General features: G+C 41.1%; 2 long non-coding RNA genes across 2 annotated transcripts in view; one reads left to right on the top strand and one right to left on the bottom strand.

Moving 5' to 3' along the window:
- Positions 1–22,966, top strand: part of LOC129532355 (uncharacterized) — a 35,227-nt gene extending 12,261 nt beyond the window's left edge. The window contains exon 3 of the long non-coding RNA XR_008678053.2: positions 21,521–22,966. This is a non-coding gene — a long non-coding RNA (uncharacterized lncRNA). The remainder of the gene's footprint in view (positions 1–21,520) is intronic.
- LOC134758115 (uncharacterized) overlaps positions 1–24,743 on the bottom strand; it is a 176,506-nt gene extending 151,763 nt beyond the window's left edge. Inside the window, exons 1-3 of the long non-coding RNA XR_010133001.1 lie at positions 24,633–24,743; positions 11,898–12,057; positions 6,660–6,810 (exon numbers count right to left, since the gene is read on the bottom strand). This is a non-coding gene — a long non-coding RNA (uncharacterized lncRNA). The remainder of the gene's footprint in view (positions 1–6,659; positions 6,811–11,897; positions 12,058–24,632) is intronic.
- Between the last annotated feature and the right edge of the window lie 1,775 nt (positions 24,744–26,518).

Raw genomic sequence — 26,518 nt, 5'->3', positions numbered from 1 at the left:
AAAGATAAAGAAAGTGAAGCTTAGAAAGGTTAAGTAACTCGACCAAGATTGCATACATAAACAGTGAGTAATGTTGCTGGGATTCTTACCACAGCGGGTCTGCATTCATCTCCTACATCATCATACCTCTCATAACCCAACTATAAGGAAAAAAAACAGAAACTCCAAAGATTATTTGAGATGTGTAACTTATGCAGTGGGTAGCTTTTCTGGAAGCAAAACTATTTTACCTTTATATAGCATTTTAGAATGTATTAAGTACTTACTCATATTATGACTTTATTTGATCTTCACCGAAACCTTATAAGATATTGTTTTTATTTTTATAGTCCAAAGAATTTATAGATAATCTTACTGGATCAGAAAGACTGGAAACCTGCCCCAGGACAGAAGTTGCAGAGCCAGAACTAATCACAGGATTTTTGTGGTTTCTACATGATTCAGCATCCCAAAGATAGCAAGGAATCCTAAAAGACTGAACAGAGAAGCAGTCAGCGGATGGGCTCTAGTCTAACACTGTGGAAACAGAATTGGAAGTCAAATATGTGCCAAAATGTAATGCTGATAGCATGTACATTCAAAGAACATATATAACAACCACACTTCAGTGCTGATTGGGCAGGGTTTCCATAGCAATATGATTTATTTCCAGTAGAATTTTTCAACTGAAAAGAGTAAGCTTCCCCTCATTAAAAGAAATAAATTAAAAGTTCATCAATATTTGTTTTTCCATTATACACAGATCATAATGCCTGGTTATAGCAAAAAGACAGCAATTCCCACCAGAGAGCAAAAAGGAAGTAAAGCTACAATTGTTGATCTGAAACTAAATGGATTCTTGTCCGTTGTGAGGAGCAGCAGCCTACAAAGCACACTGAATGCCAAAAGTGTTGCACCAGAGCTACAGGTCTGGCTCCTTCATACCTGCACTGTACTATAATGCACAGATGTTTACACTGGTCTTCCTTAGGTAGAAAAAAAATTAAAGAGGAAGTGAACGATTTTCTTCTAGCTTTCTGTAGGGCTAAGGGAACACTTAGGCTTGAATGGGGCAGAGAAGTCAAGAACTAGAAGAAAACAACAATAATAAAAGTTAACATTTTTTGTGTTCTTACTTTGTGCTGGACGCTATTCTAAGTTTCTCCTATGAAATATCTCAGTTACTGTCCCCAACAGCCCCATGAGGTAGGTATTACTACTCTCCCTGGTTTACAGATGTGAAAACCAATGCGCAAGAAGTACCCTGTCCAAGGGCACACATTTGGGGATTGGCAAAGCTAGGATTTAAGCTCTGGAATTTTGGCCCTCAAACCTGAACTTTTAACTCCTTGTCTACACAGGGAAGGAAATTAAAAAGAGAAACTTTCATGCTCAAGCTTCTACAGTGTCCTCTGTGACCAAACTTGAGATCTTAAGCTGCAGGTTCGCTGGGATTTCCATCATCCCAGGCTGGCTCTTCATCCACAGACTAGGGTGCTTGGAGAATGAAAAGAGACTCACAAGAAGCAAAGCCATGAAACTGATAAAGGCATCTGTTTTTCTAATGCTTTTTCATAAACATACTCATTCCTCTATAATTTCAAATATACAGCTTTCTCCAAAACTCCCTCTACAGCTCAAAGTCTGCTGAAGCCCAGATTTTGGTGAAGCTGCAATTTGATTAGCTGATAATAATTATTTCAAGTTCAAACCTCTGATTTGAACTTGAAATAATTTGCCATTCAGCAATTGTGGTATTTGGGAGAAATAGGGTCTGATCCACATTCCTTTCAGCCAAGGAATGATGATATTGTACAATGGCTGCATTCCACACACCAGCTATCTTTGATGACCTTGCAGATAAAAATATCTTGATTAAAAACAAGTACTTTGGCAGCTACTTGATGAGAGCAAAAACCAGAAAAGTTTTTCTGTGAGCTGGAGTAAGAAGATAAATATTGGGGAAGCAGTTTTGCATAGCCATTAATAATGCCACTTCTTCAGGAGGGTCAAATCTCATTTCTACCATCTACCAGTAACTTTGAACAAGTTATGTAACCCATCTAAGGCTCAGTTTGCTCCTTTATAAAATGGGGCAAATGGTACCACCCTCATAGTGTTGTAGAAATTAAGTGAGATAATAAATATTTAGCAGGTAGAATGGTATCTGGCACACCATAAGCCTCGGCCCTGGCTTCCTTTACCTTTGCATGCCAATGATACTAAACTTTTTGAAGTTGTCCAGACATGCCATGTTATATAAGGCATCAGTGCCTTTCTACTCTGCCTGGAAGTCCTATCTCCTATATATTCTCTTGAAAAATACCCTTCATTCTTCAAGTTCAGCTGAAGTTACTCATGTCTCACCCAGGCAGTCTTCCATATCTCTTCTATCCTTCCACTGTTTCTAGTAATCCACTTCATAATGCTTATTTAAACTGCAATGATTTGCCAGAATATCTTTCTCTTCATTCAACTATTTGAGTATATATTAATCCCCAGTGCCCAGCACAGAGCCTGGCACATGATGGGCACTCAATAAGTAGTTGTATTCAACAACTACTTATTGTAGTCAACAAATACTGAATTTCAGTATGAAATCCAGTCATATTCAACAAATTAAAATGATAAAATCTTCAGGAGGTAGTAACAATCTAATATGATCAATCAGAAGGGCTCTAACCATGAAATCTAAAGTACATTCCCACTTTGGTTTTAACTGAACCCCAAAGCTTTAGAAACTATAGTCCCATTAGACCCAGAAGAGATTATAGATAATTTTGTAATGAGGCCAGTGAAGCAGTTACAATGGCATCTGGCACACTGTAAGCCTCAGCCCCTGCTTCCTTTGCCTTTTGCATACCAGTGATACTGAACTTTTTCTCAGCCTGAAAAAGCAGCTGAGATCTTGACCCAACTTCCACAAGAGAAATTCCACAGAATTCAAATTCTTATTTCATGTCCAAATCAGCACATAGTAATGATTTTTTTGCCATCCAGTAAGTTTTACAAATAATAATGGACCAGGGGACACTGATATATAAAAACACATTGTCTCAGTCCATTTTGCACTGTTATAAAGGAATGCCTAATACTGGGTAATTTATAAAGAAAAAAAGCTCATAATTGAGATGATTTGGTTCATAATTCTTATGAGATGATTTGGTTCATAATTCTTATGTCTGGAAAAGTTAAAGATTAGGCATCTGATGAGAGCCTCAGGCTGCTTCCACTCATGGCAGAAGGTAAAGGGGAGCCAGCTTGTGCAGACATCACATTCTGAGAGAGGAAGCAAGAGAGAGAGGAGAGGTGCCAGGCTCTTTTTAACAACCAGCTCCCTTGGGAACTAATAGAGAACTTACTCCTCACCCTAACCTCCACCTCCACCCTCAGGGAAGGTGTTAATCTATTCATGAGTGATCTGACCCCATGACCCAAACTCCTCCCATTAGACCCCATCTCCAATATTGGGGATCAAATTTCAACATGAGATTTGGAGAGGACAAACATCCAAACTGTAGTACACATCAAGAATAACTAGAGTATTTTTCTTTCACGCTAAACTAAGGATCTATGGAAATAGTGATATCCCTTTTATTGTTCCAAAGGGACATCCAGTTGTTGAGCAGCTTCACTATAATGGAAACAGAGCTAAGACCTAAGTCTGGAAACTAGCCCATCCACACAATTCATAGCTCCCCAGGCCTAGACTACTGTAGCAGGGAGGATGAGAGCATATTGAAAAGGACAGAATATTTCCACTTTTCCTGAATGAGATCTGAGAGAATATGCACTAAACAAATACCTTATAAAGTCGCACTGCAGAACACCCCCTCCGCACCCCAACCCCATGTAGCCTGTTGACCAGACTATATAAAGCTGTATCAGCTCACAACCAATGGAGAGAGCCAAAATCATAAGTATCAGGCAAAGGCCCCAGAGCAGAGGGAAAAGCAAGGCTTTTTCTCAGGCAGACTCCATGAGAAAAGCCAGATTACACAGGGTGTCTGCAGGCTTGGGGGGGATGTATGAGGTCCCACAAAATTACTTTACAGACTAAAATTGCTTTTGTGTACATCCATCTACAATGTCATGGTCAGAAGGAATATGTGTGTGTATACACATAAAAACACGTACCATATTTTCCTCAAGATACAAGACAATCTGATACTTAAAAAAAATCAATCTGATACTTAAAAAAATCAATAGGAAGGCAAAAGTGTGTCCAGCTGGAGTCCACAAAGTCCAATTTACATTTCTCATCACTTTTCCATGTGGCTGTTTTCAGGTTTCCATAGGAGGACAATGGGTATTCCCTACTCTGATATTTCCTTCCATGTGGTGGGTGGTCAGTGAGAGTGATGCTCTACTGTCTATCTGCTCCTTTAATGGTTCCTGTCCAATAAGAGTAACTGATCTTATTGGTGAGTTTAGGAAAGGAACTAGGCAAAAGTAGCTCAGTCTTTTCTCTCTCCTTCCTCTAGGGAGTCAACTGCTCACAGAAAGCAAGCATTCTGTTCTAATTCTGTGCTGTAAGCTTTGCAATAAGAGGCTCCATATGAGAAGGCTGGTGGTTGCCCAGCTGGGCTTATGACAGGTGGGTCTGTCTGATTCTGGGTGCAGAATAGGAAGTTAATTCTTCCTGCACCTAAATCACATTCACCAACCTAATCTATACCATCAAAAAAGCTGATATGTTGGACACCAGCTGCCTGATTGGTTCAATTTTGAACCAATTGGTTCAATTTTGAACCAATTGGTTCAAAACTAGATAGAAGAAAAGGAGTACATGGGCATACTTCAAAAATATTGTGGGTTTGGTTCCAGATCACCACAACAATGTGAAATCTTTTTTTCTCTCAGCAGTAGATCTCAACAATAGGCTTAAAATACTCAGTAAACTATGCTACAAACAGATATGCTGTCATTCAGACTTTGTTTTCCCATTTACGAAGCATAGGCAGAGTCAGTTTAGCATAAATATTAAGAGCTTTAGATGTTTGGAATGGTAAAAGAGCATTGGCTTCAACTTAAGGTCACCAGTTGCTTTAGCCCCTAGCAAGAGTCAGCCTGTCCTTTGAAGCTTTGAAACCAGGCATTGACTTATCTTCTCTAGCTGTGAAAGTCTTCTTCCAATAGAAGACTGTTTCATCTCCATTGAAAATCTGTTATTTTGTGTAGCCACCTTGATCAATTATCTTAGGTAGTTCTTCTGGACAACTCGCTGCAGCTTCTACATGAGCACTTGCTGCTTCACCTTGCACTTTTATGTTATGGAGATGGCTCCTTTCCTTAAACCTTATGAACCAACATATGCTAGCTTTGAACTTTTCTTCTATAGCTTCCTCACCTCTCTCATCCTTGATAGAATTGAACAGAGTTAAGGCTTTGCTCTGGATCAAGCTTTGGCTTAAGGGAATGCTTACTGGGGAGTTGAACAGAGGAGGCTTCCAGGGGGAATAGTGTGAATGTGTGATCTACTGGGCTTCATGGCTGCAGGGTGATATCACCATGGCTCATGGATAGAGGGGGGAAGGAGCCCAGATGGATGAGCCAAAATGACTCCACCAGGCTGGGTCACAGGGTGACACCTTAGCCTGGGTTCCAGGCTAGATGAAGACCTCATAGACTTCATAGAGACACAGATGCACAGGCTAAGGGGGAAGTTTGGAAAGGAAAGGCTCTGACAGAGCAAACAGATGGCATTGAGAAATCTTCTCAAAAGAACTTTGCATCATCCTCTGCTTTGGTTTTGCAGATGTGATTACATCAACTCCCAAGGATGAGAGAATTTGCCACAGATCAACAAGCATTTTCAAACAATAAAAATTGTGTAGTATGTATCTCACCAATTTTAAGGTGATGAGTGAGCCTGGCAAATTCCAATTTTCATTATGAGAAAGACTAAATAGAATGTATTATTTTTGTATGCATGCTTTCATATCTAAAGATTTAGGGTTTTACATAACATGCTATGTTTTTTCCATTTTCAGACACACCCAGATGTTTTTAATCTATGCAAAATAATGATGGATACTTGCTACCTTCTTCAACAAATTTTCAAGATGTATTTATATAAAATAAAAGTCTTTCAAAGCACAACTTTTTTCAAATGTATTTGTTACTGCACCTTTTGCCCTGGAAAATTATTTTTCTATTTTTATTTTTATTTTTTGAGACAGGGTCTCACTCTGTCACCCAGGTTGGAGTGCAGTGGTGTGATCACAGATCACTGCAGCCTCGACCCTCACAGGCTCAAGTGATCCTCCCACCTCAGGCCCCTGAGTAGCTGGGACTACAGGCATGCACCACTATACCAGCTGATTTTTAAAACTTTTTGTAGAGACAGAATCTCACTACATTGCCCAAGCTAGTCTCAAACTTCTGATCTCGAGCCACCCTCCCACCTCAGCCTCCCAATGTGCTGGGATTACAGGCATACGCCACCACACCCAGCCTTATTATTTTCCTCTTTAGAGATAAGATACCCAAACTTCAAAAATATTGTTAATTTGGTACAAGTTAAATCTCAGAAATTTTGGAAACAATCGCCTTCTGTAATATATGTAAAATATTATACACAGTGTCTGGCATACAGTTAGTGCTAAATAAAAGTTTTTCCCTCCCTTCTTCCTCCTCACTTACCTCATTGCCAGGGGCCATTTGGGAAAGAACCCTACCTTCTCATCCTTCCTGCATTGGCGTTCCCATTCCATTCCCATTCCTAATCTCCCTGAAGATACGAAAAATCTTCAAGATATTTCTGCTTAAATTGCACCAGGTGCTGAGAATGCGGGGATGACTCAGTCTTTGCCCAAAGAAGCTGACAGCCTAGAGGGGGAAAAAGGCATGAAAACCTTTAACAAACTCAGTCAGATACTCACCTGTCTGTATCTAATTCTATGGTTTTCTGTTACATTATGCTGTGATCATCTCACCTGGCTAGCTCTCCACTGGTTTTCTTCTTCCTTGGACCACTGTCTGATGAATGGGGTCAGCCCTTATAAATTAGGCCTGCCTCACACAGCCCTTCAAACTAAACTGCAGAAGAGTAATAGCTACATGGCTAGGCTTAATAGAGGCCTTAAACAGGCTTTCTAAATGAAGGAGAATCTGTTCTTGAAGAGGGAGATAGTTTTAAAAGTAAGTATTTGTGTAGCAAAGACACCTACCTACTCACAATTTGGATTTTAGGAAACAATTTTTCTCACTTCTTTTCATTTTTACCCATCAAACCTTCCATTTAATAAGTACATATGGAGTGCCTGCCTTGGGCCAGGCATTGTGTAGGGTTAAGATGAATTGAACATGGTGCCTGCCCTCAAAGAGTTCACGGCCAAGGAGAGAAGAAAGGTAACTCAACAGGAAATGAGAGGGGAGTGTGATGAAGGTAATGGCAGAGTCATGCACATGGAGCTTCAGAAATACAGAGGAGATTCACTTCAATCAATTTGGTAACATTTGTTCCTTCACAATGTCTCCCTGGCCAAGTTAATCTCCATTACTGTAAGAGCAGTGATCCTGGCACAGAGAATAAGAAGGTTATTTTTCCTGATTCCAATTTGGCTCCCAGGAAAGTGGAAGTGGTATGTCTTAAAGTTTGCATTCTTACTGCTAAAGCAGTTAAGGTTATTAAGATATTGGTCTCAGTCTGACAGTCTTCTGGACTCTGTATTCAACATCCCTGAGAACATCTCAGGATGTGCATCTCAAAAAATGGCAGCAGGACTGTCAATGGCATAGTCAGAGCTCCTCCCAATAAAGTCTGGGTTTGAACTGGTTTTGTCCACACTGAACAGAAACTTATCCCCTCATATTTCCACTCTTGGTCCATTGGTATCCCAATAACACTTGGTGTGTATCATCACCTCTTTGCTTTTTGCACCTCCAAGCTGGATTAGACATCTTCATTTCCCTCTAATTCTTTCTCTCTCCCGACATCCCACTTTTTTTTTTTTAAGGCAGGGTCTCACTCTGTCACCAGGCTGCATGCAGTTCAGTGTCACCATCAAGGCTCACTGCAGCTTTCACCTCCTGGGCTCAGGTTGTCCCCCTACTTCAACGTGTTGAGTAGCTGAGACCACAGGAGCACTCCACCACGCCTGGCTAATTTTTGTATTTTTTGTAGAGAGGGGGTTTTGCCATGTTGCCTGACCTTCTAATTCTCTTTTTTAAAGGTGTGTCCTCTAACTCTTTATTCTCATATCAGGATGGATGAGCTGCGGGGCCAAGGAGACTCTCTCACCTGATTCCGGTTCAGAGAACTAAGAGATATGGCATGTCCTTTCTTGGGTTCTACCACTGCTCTTTCTAAAGTAAGAAGCTTTGTAGTGCTAGGGGTAAATATGGGGTTGGAAGAAAAGACCTAGGCCAGGCGCTGTGGCTCATGCCTGTAATCCCAGCACTTTGGGAGGCCAAGGTGGGTGGATCACCTTAGGTAAAGAGTTTGAGACCAGCCTGGGCCAACATGGTGAAACCCTGTCTCCACTAAAAATACAAAAAAAAAAAAAAATTAGCCGAGCATGGTGGCACGTGCCTGTAATACCAGCTACTTCAGAGACTGAGACAGGAGAATCGCTTGAACCCAGGAGGCGGAGGTTGCAGTGAGTGATCGTGCCACTGCACTCCAGCCTGGGCAACTCCATCTCAAAAAAAAAAAAGAAAAGAAAAGAAAAGAAAAGACCCAGTAAATGCCCTGGAACCTGTGGCAGAGTGGAAGGTAGGGGAGACCAGAACATGAAAGTGGGCCTGGTGTGGCAGAGCTAAAAGTTAGGAGGTAGTCTTATCAACCAAGCCAAACTCAGCCTAAGATGGAGAGATTAAAAGTGCTTAAAAATATATTAATTTCTTAAAATAACATTTAAACAGGCCGGGTGCAGTGGCTCATGCCTGTAATCCCAGCACTTTGGGAGGCCGAGGCAGGCGGATCATGAGGTCAGGAGATCGAGGCCATCCTGGCTTACATGGTGAAACCCCATCTCTAAAAAATACAAAAAATTAGCAGGGCATGGTGTCAGGTGCCTGTAGTCCCAGCTACTCGGGAGGCTGAGGCAGGAGAATTGCTTGAACCCGGGAGGCGGAGGTTGCAGTGAGCTGAGATCATGCCACTGCACTCCAGCCTGGGCGACGGAGCAAGATTCTGACTCAAAGAAAAAAAAAAACTTTTAAACATAAATAGAAATCAAGTTTAAAATATTTTATGCTTTGACACAGACAGTTGTTTTAAAAATTGTTTGGCAATTATGAAATTTTTGGTAATGTTTTACAAATTATTGGAGTTGCTGGAAACATCATTAGGGTTTTAAGGAGAGCTATTTATGAAAGTAGGGGCGCTTCAAGCTTCAAGCTTGTCATAAACAGCTCCTCCTTAAAACCTTAGGTGAGAGTAAGAGCTTCTCAAAAACTTTTTTTTTCTTATTGAAAAAAAATTTTACATTACTGTGTGATTTAGAAGTGTTGCTTCTGCTTTTGCCTTGTTGGGGAAAGGGAGAGACGCCGCTCCCAGGAGGGGAGGAGAAAGACGCTGTGTTTTTCTCCCTCTACTCACAGTTCTTTTTCAGTTTAATGAATGACAACGAGACTAAAATAACAGAGCGATAAAAGCAACTATGTATTGCTATAAGAACAACTATCTTACTTCATTGCATAGTTAAGCTCTTTATAAGCCTAGAGACTTCCATAGCAAATCAAAGAGGGACAAAATTGAGATGTTTGCATGGCTTTTTTTGATATGAACAGACACTTCTCAAAAGAAGACATTTATGTGGCCAAGAAACACATGAATAAAAGCTCATCATCACTGGTCATTAGAGAAATGCAAATCAAAACCAAAATGAGATACCATTTCACACTAGTTAGAATGGCAATCGTTAAAAAGTTAGAAAACAACAGATGCTGGAAAGGATGTGGAGAAATAGGAACGCTTTTACACTGTTGTTGGTGGTGTAAATTAGTTCAACCATTGTGGAAGACAGTGCGGTGATTCCTCAAGGATCCAGAACTACAAATACCATTTGACCCAGCAATCCCATTACTGGGTATATAACCAAAGGATTATAAATCATTCTACTATAAAGACTCATGCACACGTATGTTTATTACAACACTATTCACAATAGCAAAGACTTGGAACCAACCCAAATGCCCATCAATGACAGACTGGATAAAGAAAATGTGGCACATATACACCATGGAATACTATGCAGCCATAAAAAATGAGTTCATGTCCTTTGTAGGGACATGGATGAAGCTGGAAACCATCATTCTCAGCAAACTAACACAAGAATAGAAAACCAAACACTGCATGTTCCCACTCATAAGTGGGAGTTGAATAATGAGAACATATGGGCACAGGGAGAGGAACATCACACGCTGGGGCCTGTCAGGGGTGGGGTGGGGACAAGGGGAGGGATAGCATTAGGAGAAATACCTAATGTAGAAGACGGGTTGATGGGTGCAGCAAACCACGATGGCACATGTATACCTATGTAACAAACCCGCATGTTTTGCGCATGTATCCCAGAACTTAAAATATAACTTAAAAAAAAAAGGAACTGAAAGAAAATGTAGAAAAGTACCTTAGCACTTTCTATGAACCATAACTGATGAGGTTTAATGAATAACATGCTAAAAACATACATAGATGTTTATTTCTGTAAATCTCGCTCTATAAGAGTAGTGTTCTCTAATGTTCTTATACCTATTTTCAAAATGTCATATTTTACAAGATGATAACTGGGTAGAAAAGCAGCGTTTTTTGTTTTTTTGTTTTGTTTTGTTTTTTTCAGTTCACTTGCCTGCTATACAGATTCTCTGACCAAAACTAAAGTACCTCAAGTGATCTCAAGTCAGGATATACAAATTGCAGGAACACTCCATAATGGGTTTGGGATTAGCACATTCTTAAGTAATGAATTTGCAAACTTAAATATAAAATGGCAAGGGGTACTCAGTAAATGCCTATCTGAATAATAATATGTCAAACTTACAGTGATCAAAACATCTTAATGATTGAACTTAAAGCACTGGGGGGAAAACCATTCTCTTTGAGCTCTGAAGGCAGTAAACATGAATAAAAGTCTTGCCAAAAATTATTTTGGAGGCCAAATGGTGGCTTCTATGGTATTAATTGTCAGAGTTGAAATCAAAGTCAAAGCCACCTGTGAGAAAAATGAAATTTCTCAACCCTGAGAATGATAGTGTGATTTTTTTTTTCCTGAGGTATATGTAGATAATTCAAAACTGTAAGCTGGGTTTACCCTTTGGAATCACATATCTTGAAAGAGGCTAGATCACAAGAAAGCCATTCACTGCTCTCTTCCCTTCACGGGCACTGGCCTTTGGAACCCAGCCACCATGTTGTGAGGAAGCCCAAATAAGCCCAGGCAGAGAGACCACATTGGGAGGCCCCATATAGGTGTTCTGGCCAACTGAGCCCAGCAGAGACCCTAATCTACAGTATCCACTGCCAGGCATGTTGAGTGGAGATACCTCCAGATGACCCCAGGACCAAGCTGTTGAATCTTTACAGCTAAAAAGCCCCAGACGTGTGGAGCAGAAGTTAGCTGTCCTTGCCATGCACTGTCTGAATGACTCACAGGATCTATGAGTATTATCAGATGATTGTTCCATCCAGCTTAGTTCTGGGGTGGTTTCTCACGTAGCAATCGTAACTGCAAAAATATCTTTAAGTCTCCCAGTCCAGAGAAGCTCTGTTATAGTATCTTGAGAACAAATCTCCAGTCTTAATTCAGGATAGAAGAGAAGCAAATGCCAGCCATTTGGACTCAGAATCTAACAACTTCTTTAACGTACTTTCAGTTATGCTTATCCTTAATCACACACATACTCCCACTTGCAGAGGTCTTGGTGCTATCAATTCCTAAGCCTTTTGAGGGGTCTGCTAAATTTTTTCTCACCTTCCCCTTATGCCAGCTCAGGATTCCACTTTCTTTGCCTCGAAGGTCATTGCTTTAGTTCCCCAGCTTCCACAATGTTGTTGCTGTAGTCTTCTCTTCCATTTCTTTTTCCTGAGAGTTCATGCTTTAAAAAATCATCATATTGATGTACTAATTGAATCTGTGGAGGAAATGGGATTAAATGAACATGTTCAATTTACTGTCTCCAATTAGAATTTTACCTAGCACTTGTATATCTTTTCTGGATGCTACGGCTCTGTTTTCTTTTATTTTTTAATTAAAATCAATTACTCAAGAGCGCTGGATGCAAGAAGGCTTGTGCTTTATTGAAAACAGCAACAGCAACAAAAATCTTTACACTCACTATCTTTTTCAGATCTTTTAGTTCTTTGAGATTTGTCCAAACACATGTGAGTCTGAAATCTCCCCCTTTCTCTAATTCCAAACATCATCAAAGAGCTTTTGTGTATGGTCTGTGTGGCATATTCATAAGAAGTTTTAAAAACACAGACTCATTTCTGAAGGAGAAGACAACTTAAAGATAGAAAACAATGTAGAGAAAACACCAAGACTGTCAAAGAGCATGCCATCATTGTAAATAATAAGTAGATTGGATAAAATATTTACAGATTGAATGAGCTAAAGGTAGAGTAGGTGGTGTAGACCATGGAGTCAAGAAAGTTAGAGGTTTTTTTGCTGTGGTCGCAGCTGTTACCACTTAACAGGACCTCTGACATGTCCCTTTCCCCCTGCAGACAGGGCCTTGGAGACTGCTGTTTCTGCTGTTGGACTCTTCAGAAATGGGAGACTCTCCCTCTCCTGTTCTCTGTCTTTGCAGAAAAGAAAACACTTCTCCTGGGGGTACAATGTCCCCCAACCTCTCAGCTGAGTCACAGCCTTTCTGGTACTTGCTGCAGGTTTTCCTCATTGTCTCCGCTGGATGGCTGCAAAGGGCTACCCAGAGAAACCATTCTCCACAGTTAACCAGCACCTCCATCCCCTACTTCTAGACCTGCTAGTATTGGACAGCCATTCTGCTATTTCCCTACCACATTCGGACTCATTCCAAACTCTAATTCTTCTCTATGTGGGAGCCTCTTTTTCTCATTCTCTTTGGGGAAAAAAAATTATATATATATATATATATATATATATATATATATATATATATACACACACACACATATATATACATATATATGTAAAATATATATATACATATATATGTAAAATATATATATACATATATATATGTAAAATATATACTCCTTTTGTTGTTTTAAAAGGATCGGGTAGCCTGAAGTAGCTTTGTATGTGATAACCCTAGCCAATGAATGATCAAGCATCCTGTGATCATGTGAAAACCATGCCTATTAATTCACAAGGGTTTTCTTTAATAGATATGAGGTTGGTAGTCCTTAGAAGAATTGTATATGTTCAAGTATTTAGTTTTTTAAAGTAAGCTTGAAATTTCTCTAAGTGTAACCTTAAACCAGTGTCATTTATTTTAAAATAGTATATAAAGTTTTTTTTTTTTTTTTTGAGATGGAGTTTCACTCTTGTTGCCCAGGCTGGAGTGCAATGGCGCGATCTCGGCTCATCACAACCTCCATCTCCCAGGTACAAGTGATTCTCCTGTCTCAGCCTCCCAAGTAGCTTGGATTACAGGCATGCGCCACCATGCCCGGCTAATTTTTTTTTTGTATTTTGTAGAGACGGGGGTTTCACCATGTTAGTCAGGCTGGTCACAAACTCCTGACCTCAGGTGATCCACCTGCCTCAGCCTCCCAAAGTGCTGGTATTACAGGCATGAACCACCATGGCCGGCCACATTTTTATACACCAAATAAACAGTATATAAAAGCATTTTTGAAATTATATGCCTCTGACAATTATCTGTGCAAATACTTTCATGCATATTAGGGTATTTATTTGTTTAATCAAGTCTAAATAACTTAAGGAGTATGAAAATAGTTAAAACGCCAAAGAAGAAATGCTTAAGTGAGAAACAAATGGACTAATGGACAAAATGAAACTAACACTATGAAGACAAAGAAGGAGACATATCAGAAACAAGAAAGAGTGAAATGCCAAAAGACTAATGAAATAGAAGCATCTAATGAGATCCCTAACAAACCATAGTGAAGATAAAAGAATGTGATAGGAAATGTGTTGACTTTCTGTAAACTTTCACGTTGGCCTCACATCACACATGTCTCTTATTTCATCTGACACAACTGCACTTCTCAGAGGCAGACAAGGCAGTTCTCTATACATTTCACACTTTCACAGTCACCATCAACAAATTAAAGAAGCATATGTATTAAATAGAATATGCTTATACCTTTAAAACCTATTTTTATTCATAGTTATGTGCTAACCTCAATAATTGAATCTCCTGTGATCCCAGCACTTTGGGAGGCCAAGGCAGGTGGATCACTTGAGGCCTGGAGTTTGAGACCAGCCTGGCCAACATAGCAAAACCCCATCTCTACTGAAAAATACAAAAATTAGCCAGGCGTGGTGGTGCATGCCTGTAATCCCAGCTACTCAGGAGGCTGAGGCAGAAGAATCACTTGAACCCAGGAGGCGGAGGTTGCAATGACCTGAGATCACACCACTGCAATCCAGCCTGGGTGACAGAGTAAGACTCCGTCTCAAAAAAACAAAGCAAACAAAAAAAAGAACCCATTTGATATAATGGCTAAGAAAACAGATTGTACAACATTATGTTTAAGTGACAAATATAAGTAAATAATTACAATTTAATGATATTTTTATTAATACATTTAAAATCCTTTGGTTCAGGTTACTCCAAAGAAAATGTGATAATTTTCAAGTAAACCATAACAGTTCTTTTTAAATTCTCTCCTAATTCCCATTCCTTCTCTTCAGAGGCAACCACTGTTAGGTACTTAATTCATTATATAATTAGGCGTATGTACTTCCAGTCTTTTTCTATGCATTTTAATATGGATTGGCTGTGTCCCCACCCAGATCTCATCTTGCATTGTAGTTCCCATACTACGTGTCGTGGGAGGGACTCAGTTGGAGGTAATTGAATCATGAGTGTGGTTTCCCCCATGCTATTCTCGTGATAGTGAGTAAGTAAGTTCTCATGAGATCTGATGGTTTTATAACGGGCTTGCACCTTCATTCTCATTCTCTCTCCTGCCACCATGTGAAAAAGGACTTGTTTGTTTCCCCTTCCACCATGATTGTAAGTTTCCTGAGGCCTTTCCAGCCATACTGAAATGTGAGTCAATTAATCCTCTTTCCCTTATAAATTACCCAGTCTCGGGCATGTCTTTATTAGCAGAGTGAGAACAGACTAATACATATTTACACACATATGAGTATATATACACTTGTGGTGGGCAGAATAAAAACCTCCCAAAGATGTCTACATGCTATGCCCTGGAATTGTGAATATAGTAGATTATATAGCAGAGGGCAGTTAAAGTGGCTAATCAGCTGACTTTAGAGAGAGACATGAACCTGGATTATCTGTGTGAGCCCAGTGCAGTCACGGGAGTTCTTAAATGTGTAAGAGGGAGGGAGGAGAACCAATGTCAGAGTGACGCAATGTGAGAAAGACTTGAGTGGCTGTTGCTGGCTTTAAAGATGGAGGAAAGGGCCAGGAGCTAAGGAATACAGACAGCCTCTAGAAGCTGGAAAAGATAAGAAAACAATTTTTCCCCTGCAGCCTCCAGAAAGCAATAAAACCATGCCAGCATTTTAATTTTAGCCTAGTGAGACTTACTTAGGACTTCTGGCCTAAGATACTGACAGTGGGAATTGCTTAATAAATGGCCTACTCAGTTTATCCAACAGTGATATTCGGAATAAATAAGCTCTATGCAGATACACAGTTTCTAATCAGCTCTTTTCTCCATTTATAATCATGAGCAAATAGACAAAGATCCACAGATATCTGAAGAAAGCCTTATACATGAAAAATAGAAAACAATGTTTTAAAAAAGCTTGGAGTAGTCAAATCTGTTAGTCTTCTCCTGTAGGGCTTCTGGATTTTTGTGAATTGATAAGCAAAACCTGCCCTCTTTTTCCATCAGGATACTAAGGTTGTTTTCTATATTTTCTTTCAGTTCTTATAATGTTTCAGGTTTTCATTTTTAGCCCTTGCTTTATAAACCTTTTACCCATAATAAGCCTGGGCTGATGGTCTCAGCCTTCTATAGTATATACAGATTATCAGTGCCTTTATATCATGATCTCTCCCATCCTGAGTGGTTCTAGCCCTCAAGGTTTTGTAAGAAGGAGTGAGTAATAATTACAAAAGTAATTTGTAAAAATAAAGTTTAAAAAATTATAAAGCACTACTCAAATATAAAGTTTTAGAATGCTGATGATGATGATTACCAATATTTCCCACAGCTCTATTCTTTGCCAATTATTTGCAGGTACTACTTTCTCATCATCTCATCTCTGTATTTCTGACTTCCCTTTTGTTTCTGCCTCATCGGTCATGTCCCCAGAATTCCCAATAAGGAATTCTATATCACCTGGGAAGATGGACTCTGCATCACCAGAAACAGGCCTGAGCAGCACAAAAATCTCGGAGCTCTCATAATGTCTCTAGCATCACCATTTAGAGCAACCTGGATAAAGGCAATTGCTTCACACAGACAAAAGCAAATCATCCTCTGGGCCCCACCTGCTGGGGTTTATTTACCAGGCTGGTATTCCAAACAGAAGCTCCTCTCACTTCATCTCTTCTTCAGGCTTCAGAGGGTGCCAGACACAGGTGGCAGACACATACCCTACGCCATGGCTGAAGTCCTGAGTAAGCTTGTTAATAAAAGTTTCTCCAGCTTCATCTAACAACAGGGGTGTGTTGAATAAAACTCTCAGTCAACTGTTGGCTCTGCCTCCTTGAAAGGAAAGCAGTGAGACAGGAAAGGCATCCAACCGAGATAAAAGCTAAGCTAACAAATGATAGCATTTCTAAAACAAATCATTGGACTTGAATGCCCTGGAATGAAATAGAAGAGGAGGGAGTGTCAGAGAAGAGCACAGGACGAACCCAACCTTTTGGTCAACAGAAGGCAGGGGGCTGACAGAAGACCTTGATATAAGATGTGGGTCTTTCTGACAGTTTTCCCAAGATGCTGCCCTGCCTGTATTATGCTACTCTTCCTGTTTGCCCCATACTTCCTGTCTTCTTCACATGGTGCATGCTGAAAGGACATGTTAGGCTGTCATTCTAGGCTGATAATTATTTTCACTGTTCTGTTTAAGAAAACAGTCTATTGGGGAGAAACACAGAGTTGATGGAGAAGAAATAGCCTCATTGTCTTAGCATTCTCAAGGGGTAGTGAGAAATGATGATCAAATGTGATGATGGAAAGTTTTGGGTGGTGGAGACAAGATCATGCCCAGGCCTCTTAGGTCACAGTCTTGCTCCTACATCAAGGCGATCTCTGAGTCGCTGTGCTGTAAAAGCATAGCTAGGCCACTGGAGAGTGCAGAGGGAAACTATCCCAATCCATGCTTTCTTAGTACCTTCTTTGTGCTAGGCATTGTGCCATCTTGGAAAGGGCATAAAGATAAGCAAGACATCCTTGTGCCCCCAGAGGCACATCACTCAGCAGAGGTAATGGAAAACAGGAACATGTGACTCATTTGAAGAGTGTCAGCAGGATTTGGTGATTGTCTTCAATAAAACTCTTTTGGTTTCAAGGATGAACTTGACCTAAACTTCGCATAGGGGTGGGTATCACAGGTGCTACATCATGGAAAAACCAAGTATTGCAAAGGGAAGTAATACGGTAGAGTCTCAGAGTCAATTGGAATTGAGAACTTGAATGCTGCCACGAACTCTTTTTTCATCTTAAGCAACTGCATCCTTCTTTCCTGTTTACCTGTTGATTATCCTCTACTTCTCTAGTAAAGCATTTGATAGAGTTCAGCTATTAGAGAAATTATTTTTGTCCTTTCTTGATTCCAAGTCTAAAAGTCCTAGGTGGAATCTCATTGATCCATCTTGATTTGTGTTCCATCTCTGATCAACCCACAGAAGTGAAGGAACAGCTCCATGTAAGAGCATAGATGCTCTAGTAGGAACCTCGCAACTACTCTCTTCAACTTGGTAAATCCCTATAAGCTTTGCCTCTCATAGTCACTTTAAGCCTTCTGATGTTTATCTGTTTTTTCTGCTTTTCTCACAGTCTTATGTCCATTCAGATTCCCCTTTCTCTGCCCAGCTCTTTCAAAATAATGAGCAATTTGAATGATCTGTGTAGTTTGAACCTGCTCTGTGAACACTGGCCATAGGTTCATGATGTCTATCCAGCCCAGGCTCCTGGATGCCAGGCACCATTGCCTAGGCAGTGATATTATGATGTCCATCAAATGACCATGGAGTTACCCAGAACACTGTTTGAAATGTGGGTCTGGAGCTCAAAAGAGCATTTGGATTGAAGGCATTGATTTGGGGGAATTGTGTGCCTTGGGATGACAGTGGAAGTTGTGGAAGCCTATATATCATTACCAAAAAAGAAAATGGTGTGTGAGAAAAGAAAAGAGCCAACGAGGACATGGAGTACCCTATATATAGGCAGAGGAGAAGAAGACTTCACGGGAAAAAAAAAAAGCCAGAAGATGAAGAGTAGGAGGGAATTTGATTGACTTAGAGGACTGACTTGTATTATGCTGCAGGCAACTCTTAGCTATCCAATGGCCAGAAGTGCTAGACTTCAAAGTCCATGATTTCTCTCCATTTTTCTATTTCTAGTCCTCTATTTCACTTCTTGATAACATTACCGTTTGGGGCCAAGAAAGCAGATGAATCAATTTCATTTTGCTTCAAACACTAGGCCTGATAAAAAAGAGCTGACTGGATAGGGAAATGGCAAATGTGCAAAGTAAAGATTTTTTTATTTTCTTATTTATGGATTTTTATTCATCCCTTCTAACAGGGCATTAAAATTTTATTTCATTTTATAGTTGCTTAGGATTCTAAGAAACAAACTGACTGGCTTCCAAGTTTAGGAGACCAAGGTATATAAGATTGCTTATTATTGCCTTGAAAGGTCTTTCACTATAGGATACGGTTTTTATGTCATCCTGTTGTCCTTTTATTTACACACTTGGCATTTAAACCATGGCAGGAAATGGACAACCCTACTGCGAAAAATATATGTCTATGTTTGCAATAGCATTCATTGCCTAACTGTTTTGGCCAGTTTCCATGCTTGTGAGTATATTAATAGATATATTAACTGCAAAAGGATATAACCATCAATTAACATAGATGTTGGAGGTCATAAATGAATAAGTTCTTCTTTTCTCATTAGTGATGTAAAATATTCCTCAAGGTTTTGAAAATCAGATCTTGTGGGTCAGATTATGGTGATTTGTCAGGCAAAGTGCGTGTCCCGGGATGTGTTTTTAATAAACAGCTCATATCAATTTTCTGCAAAAGCCATTCATCATCAGTTTCTGAAATCAGTAGTAAAGGAAATTTTCCAGTGCCTTTTAAAAAATCCTTTCTTTTTATACATTGAACAATGAGCCAATTGAATAAAATCAGAAATCCTTCAAAGAAACAACAGCAATTAAGATAAATGGAAGTAACAACCGCAGAAGTTGTGGCACCACCCTAAAGTATTATACCAGGACAACACTCCATTGGGCACTTCAAATATTTAGTGACAGGGACCATGTTAACTCCTATCACGTTTGCACTGTACTTACTTTGGCACTCACTGCCAGCCTCCTACATATTCCCATTCCTATTTAAATCACATTTCCAACATACTTCTTTATATTAGACATTCCACTCCTGATCCACTGAAAGGCCGCCTTTTAAGTGTGGGGCTTCCGCTGACCAGAGGACTCCAGATGTGGCCTAACTAAAGCAGAGGGCAGCAGCAGGATTCATACTTCTTGTAGTCTAAATATTGCATTTGTTTTCTGAACAAACTGTTCATTAAAACAGTTGTTTATTGGCTGGGCGCAATGGCTCATGCCTGTAATCCCAGCACTTTGGGATGCTGAGGTGGGCGGATCATGAGGTCAGGAGATCGAAACCATCCTGGCTAACATGGTGAAACCCCATCTCTACTAAAAAAAAATACAAAAAATTAGCTGGGCGTGGTGGCAGGCACCTGTAGTCCCAGCTACTCAGGAGGCTGAGGCAAGAGAATGGCGTGAACTGGGAGGCGGAGCTTGCAGTGAGCTGAGATTGTGCCACTGCACTCCAGCCTGGGTGACAGAGCGAGACTCCGTGTCAAAACAAAACAAAACAGTTGTTTATTAAAACATATATATATATATATATATTTGAGACGGAGTCTCTGTCACCCAGACTGGAGTGCAGTGGCACAATCTCAGCTCACTGCAACCTCCACCTCCTGGTTTCAAGCAATTCTCCTGCCTCAGCCTCCTGAGTAGCTGGGATTATAGGCGTGCACTACCACACCTGGCTAATTTTTGTAATTTTAGTAGAGACAGGGTTTCACCATGTTGTTCAGGCTGGTCTCGATCTCCTGACCTTGTGATCCACCCACCTCGGCCTCCCAAAGTGCTGGGATTACAGGTGTGAGCCACCACACCCGGCCTATTAAAACATATTTTGTAAAATGCTTGGTGTAAACTGTCTATACTGCATTGAGAAAAATCTTAAAGAACAGGAGTTTCCATGGATGGCTGGGATACATTTGAAAAAGATATTTTTCTATCTGACAAGTTATGGCCAGAGAGAAAGGGTATGAGTGAAATGCCTTACCACTCTTAAAAATCAAGAGTAAACAAAAATGGATGAAGAAATAGAAAGAACTATGGTGAAGGAATTTGAATGCAGCGTGGTATCATGAGTGAGATATGGGCAGAGATGAGCAGAAGCCAACTCAAGGCCACAAAGAGATGGAGTCCCAGAGCACCTCCTTTTCATAATATCCAGTGCGTGTGTTGGGAGTAGGAAACATGGCCTATAAGGGTAACACAATAAATATTCCCAAGTGTATTAGTCAGGGTACTCCAGAGAAACAGAACCATTAAGAGATAGATAATTAGATGACAGAGACAGAGAGAGATGAGAGGGACTCATTATGGAAATTGGCTCGCATGGTTATGGAGGCCAAGAGGTCCCATGATCTGCCATCTGCAAGCTGGAGAACCAGAGAAGCCGGTGGTATGATTTAGCCCAAGTCTGAAGGCCTGAGAACCAAGAGCGCTGATGCCTGAGGACAGGAGAAAACGAAGGTCCCACCTCAAACAGAGGAAATGAATTCACTCTTCCTCTGCCTTTTTATTCTGTTCAGGCCTTCAAACTATTGAATGGCACCCACTCACATTGGTGAGGGCAGAGCTTCTTTACTTAGTCCACTGATTCGAATGCTAATCTTTTCTGGAAACATCCTCAGAGATACACCCAGAAATATTGTTTTACCTGCCACCTGGACATCCCTTAAGCCAGTCAAGTAGACATATAAAATTAATCTTCACATTGACAAAATCAGCTGAAGCATTTATAAACATCATCTTCATTGATAGTTGCCAAATACCATTATGGTTTTGATGATTTTCACATGAAACATTTGATCCTAACCGATCCAGTTGTTAGTATTATTCACAAATTATTTCTGGCTTTCACTTTCTAGATATTGAACTTCACTTCCTCCTTGGAAGCTAGATTTGGCCGTGTGATTAGCTACAGTTAATGTTTGTGAGTGGAAGCCTTAAAAGTTGATGTGCAATTTGCTACATTCCTTTCCCACTGCCAAATGTTGGTGAAAACGTGTCAAGATGATGCCTCTGCCAGCTTGAGTCTTCATACCCTTCTTCTGACTTGCTTTGGACATGTAGTATCATGGAGAACTAGGATTTCAAACTGGATCATTTTGAGAGTAAAAGGGACAACAGGCACAATTTGACAATGTATGTTCATCCTAGTGAAACGTGTAATGTTAAGCCACTGAGACCTGGGGGTTGTTTTTTTACCGCAGCGTAACCTAGCCTATCTTGATTGATATATCAATGCATGTATAGAAATGCTCAATAACTCATTCATAGAAGTGCAACAAATGACTCATGTTGCACTATAACTGTGTGAGGTTGATAAGAAAATGGATTCTAACATCTAGGCCTAAGGTGAGTCAGCTACATGGACACTGACAAATGAGTAACCTGCTGGGATCAAGAGCTCTTGGCTTCCAAGTGAAGGCTCTTTTTCAGATCTTTCCAAGGAAATGTTACCAAGGAGCTACATTCAGGACAAAAGCTGCTGACATAAGAAAAGGGTTAGTATAGCCCAGAAAGACTAGCCTCGGTCTTGTCTGTATGACCGTATATGCTTAAGAGTATGGCACCAAGTTTTTACCGTGAAGGAGCCTGAGCCAACATACAGAATGTTTGATTTGACCAGCAGAGTATTGTAGACAAAACATGAATTTGCAGCCCTTTCAGTTGAGGAATCACTCTCAGCTTTGCCACTGCCCTTTGTTTCTTTCTGTCATTTGATCCTGCTCTTTTCCACTTCTTCACCTCAGTTGTATTACCTGCCTGGCTTTTGAAGACATTTGAGTTTGGACCTCTGTAGGGGACCATTGTACCTGAGATGGAAAGCACAGCAGCCTGCATGGACAGAAACAGGGCACTTCACCTCTGCAGTGTTCCTTCCATAACCCCAGTCTAATCATGAGCAAAATAATCAGACAAACCCAGATTAGGAGACATCCTACAGGATACCTGGACAGCATTCCTAAAGCCTGTCAAGGTCACAAAAAACAAGGAAAGACTGAAGACTGTCATAGGCCAGAAGCAAATGGAGAGACATGGCAACTAAATGCAATGTAGTGTCCTGGATCAGATACTAGAATAGTAACAGGTCATCAATAGGAACACTGGTGAAGTCTGAAGAATGTCTGGAATTTAGATAACAGTTACGTACCAATAATGGGCTCTTAGTTTTGACAAATGTACCATGGTAATGTAAGACATTAACAATGGGAGAAACTGGGTGAGGGGTATACAGGAATTCTCTTTGCTTATATGTGTGACTTTTCTGTAAATCTAAAATTATTCCAACATAAAAAAATTTAAAAATCCTTCTTTGTATAGCGATGAAAATGGAATGAGCCCATCCAGAACCCATTTCTTCCCTTCTCTCCACATTCCAGATACTTGAGATGCAGTAATTCTTTGCTCACATGTCTCCAGACCTACACAGGACTCTTCTACATCTCCATCTTCCACATGGAGACTATGCTACCATTAGAAATCTGTCTAGGCCCTTGTGGTCCCCAAAAGGAGGCTGTTTACAAGCTCGTTTGGACAGGGCTTGGATAGGTAAGCTAGTGTGCCTATGTGCAGGAGGCTCCTTGTGGGGTCAGATTAAGCCAGGGGATGGGAAAAGAGGGTGAGTGGGCTGCCAGTGGGGATCCCTAGCTGTCCCAGGTCATCACATTCTGGGGAGAATTCTGAGAAGTCCAAGAAGGCTGCAGCTGAGCTTGGCCTCTCAGATCTTTACACATATTTATGAAAGTAGGAGGACGGAACATATTAATTCATCAGTCTCTTAGCTTGATGTAAAACTTTTAGGTATCCAGACATATGGTGCGTGGGCCTCCACTGGTATCTGAGTGGGAAGACACACAGGCCAGGTGCTGTGAATCTCTCTCCACACCTGCTAGAAGTGGTGCTCAGGGCTGTTGCCCTTCACCTTGCTTTGCAGTGTGTTTTTCTTAGTAGAGGTTGCAGAAGCCCAATCAAACAGGCAGAATATGGCACAGCAGCCTCAGGACAGAATTCACCCTCCCTCTACCCCACGCCGCATCCCAGGGCAGGAAATGTTACCCAAGTGGGGATAAAGGATATCACGGCCTTTTGTACAAAAGGTCCACATGTCAAAATACATGTGGTTGGCTTTAAACACAAGGAGAAAGACACGAAAGGATCCTGGTTGAAGTCTTATGGGAAAAATGACCAGGACCAATGCTGAAATTTTATCAAGGAGCAGGCATATCTTTGCTCTGCAGGAACTGGGGAAGTGTGTATATGTGTGTGTTGAAGGGATGGGGACCAATCCACTCCAAGGTCAGATCTGCTCTGAAAGCCAGGCCACTGTGCCCCACGTTTTCAGAATAAGGCATCAGATCCCACCCAGGAAACGGCATCTGGGGTCACCGTGTGGCCTTCACCTTCACCTGCCTCCTCTAGACTCAGAACATGTTAGAGAGCTCCACAGTGGACACCTTTATATAAACATAAAATATAAAAATACAGAAAGCATATATTTATAAACAATAAATAAATAGGTAAACATAATAAAATTTAAATAAATATGCATAAATAGAATACACATTTTATAAAAAGGAAGCCTGCAGGAGACACACCGCGCACACCGCTTTCCTAACACACATAATGCCCAGGCCGGCCAGGCCGGCCAGGCACTTCCAGCTGCCTCCGGCACACCGCCACTAGGGGGAGCGGGGTCCCTGCACTTCCTGAGGTGGTGGTGGTTATTCTCCAAGACATTTTAAAGGCCCCACTTCATCCTCTTTTTTATTTTTCCCACTCTCCTGCCCACAGAGCCCAGAACAAGGGGGAAATGGAAACAATGAGAGAAGACATCTTTTCTCCTAACAGTAGGTTCTCACTCAAGTCTCGCCCACCCCGGGGGATTCTGACTCAGTTGGTCTAACTAGGATATAGTCTGGGCATCAGGAGTTTTGAAGTTCCTTGCATTGTTCTGCTGCTCTAACACCCCCATACCTGGGAAGACGTTTTCTGTTTTAGGCCAACGTTTCCCAAACTGCCATGCCACTGAGACTTCATTCAGGAGAAAGACATCCTTGGGCATCCTTTCAGCAGCACTGGGCAAATCCATGCTATAAGTGTAGACACAATAATGGTGAACTTGTACTTCATGCAGTGTCAATAGACACATCATACTCTCCCCCATTGCTTGCTATTAGCACCATATTTGGCACAGATAAAAATCAATAGAAAAATAGCTTACTGCGAGGGCTAGAACTTAAATACCTAAACTATTTCGCTATTTTAAAAAACAGAGCCTTAGGCAATAATTTGTTTCAAGACTTTAAAGTGCTAAGTAAATATTTTAAATTGTAAAATTATGATACGTATTCTTGATAATTACTAGGCTTTTCATTTGCACAGAGGTCCTTTGCATATGAATCTGAAGGCACCAAGCCTTTTTTTTTTTTTTTCCAGAAAAGATGTAAGGAATCTTGAAGGGTAGACTCAGCTCCTTGGAATGCTCTTCACTGATCACTTGTCCTGAGGCCAAAGCAGGCAAAGCCCCAGGGGCAGCTCTAGAATGTCTGTGAGAGACTTAGTCCTAATGCTGACAGCCTGGTAGCACAGACAGCCTGCTAGGCCCATGTATCCTGCCCCCACTGAACTGTACTTTCCCTCTTTGCTAAAAGGAAGAGAAGCAATCCAGAAAAGAATTTGAAAAAGGAAATGAATTGGAATGTCACTGGTAATAGTCTCTGCCTCTACATGGGGAACAAAGAGAGTTCATCTGATAGGTAAAAAAAACAAGGGATGGGTCTGGGCAAGATGGTTCATGCCTGTAATCCCAGCACATTGGGAGACCAAGGCGGGAAGATCACTTGAGCTCAGGAGTTGGAAACAAGCCTGGGCAACATAGCAAACCTCGTCTCTAAAAATAAAAAACTTAGCTGGGCATAGTGGTGCACTGCACACGTGTGGTCCCTGTCAGGCCTCTGAGTCCAAGCCAAGCCATCACATCCCCTGTGACTTACACGTATATGCCCAGATGGCCTGCAGTAACTGAAGAATCACCAAAGAAGTGAATATGCCCTGCCCCACCTTAACTGATGACATTCCACCACAAAAGAAGTGTAAATGGCTGGTCCTTGCCTTATGTGATGACATTACCTTGTGAAAGTCCTTTTCCTGGCTCATCCTGGCTCAAAAATCACCCCCACTGAGCACCTTGCGACCCCCACTCCTGCCCGCCAAAGAACAAATCCCCTTTGACTGTAATTTTCCTTTACCTGCCCAAATCTTATAAAACGGCCCCACCCCTATCTCCCTTCGCTGACTCTCTTTTTGGACTCAGCCTGCCTGCACCCAGATGATTGAAAGCTTTATTGCTCACACAAAGCCTGTTTCGTGGTCTCTTCACATGGACACGCATGAAATTTGGTGCCGTGACTCAGATCGGGGGACCTCCCTTGAGAGATCAATCCCCTGTCCTCCTGCTCTTTGCTCCATGAGAAAGATTCACCTATGACCTCAGGTCCTCAGACCTACCAGCCCAAGAAACATCTCACCAATTTCAAATCTGGTAAGCAGCCTTTTTTACTCTCTTCTCCAACCTCCCTCACTATCCCTCAACCTCTTTCTCCTTTCAATCTTGGTGCCACACTTCAATCTCTCCCTTCTCTTAATTTCAATTCCTTTCATTTTCTGGTAGAGACAAAGGAGACACATTTTTATCTGTGGACCCAAAACTCCGGTGCCGGTCACGGACTAGGGAAGGCAGCCTTCCCTTGGTGTTTAATCATTGCAGGGATGCCTCTCTGATTATTCACCCAGGTTTCAGAGGTGTCAGACCACACAGGGATGCCTGCCTTGGTCTTTCACTCTTAGCGGCAAGTCCCGCT

Source organism: Gorilla gorilla, chromosome 2 (assembly GCF_029281585.2).
Source record: "Gorilla gorilla gorilla isolate KB3781 chromosome 2, NHGRI_mGorGor1-v2.1_pri, whole genome shotgun sequence".
NCBI classification, from domain to species: Eukaryota; Metazoa; Chordata; class Mammalia; order Primates; family Hominidae; genus Gorilla; species Gorilla gorilla.
Note: the sequence above shows the minus strand (reverse complement) of the source record. Positions and strands in the feature narration are given on the sequence as shown.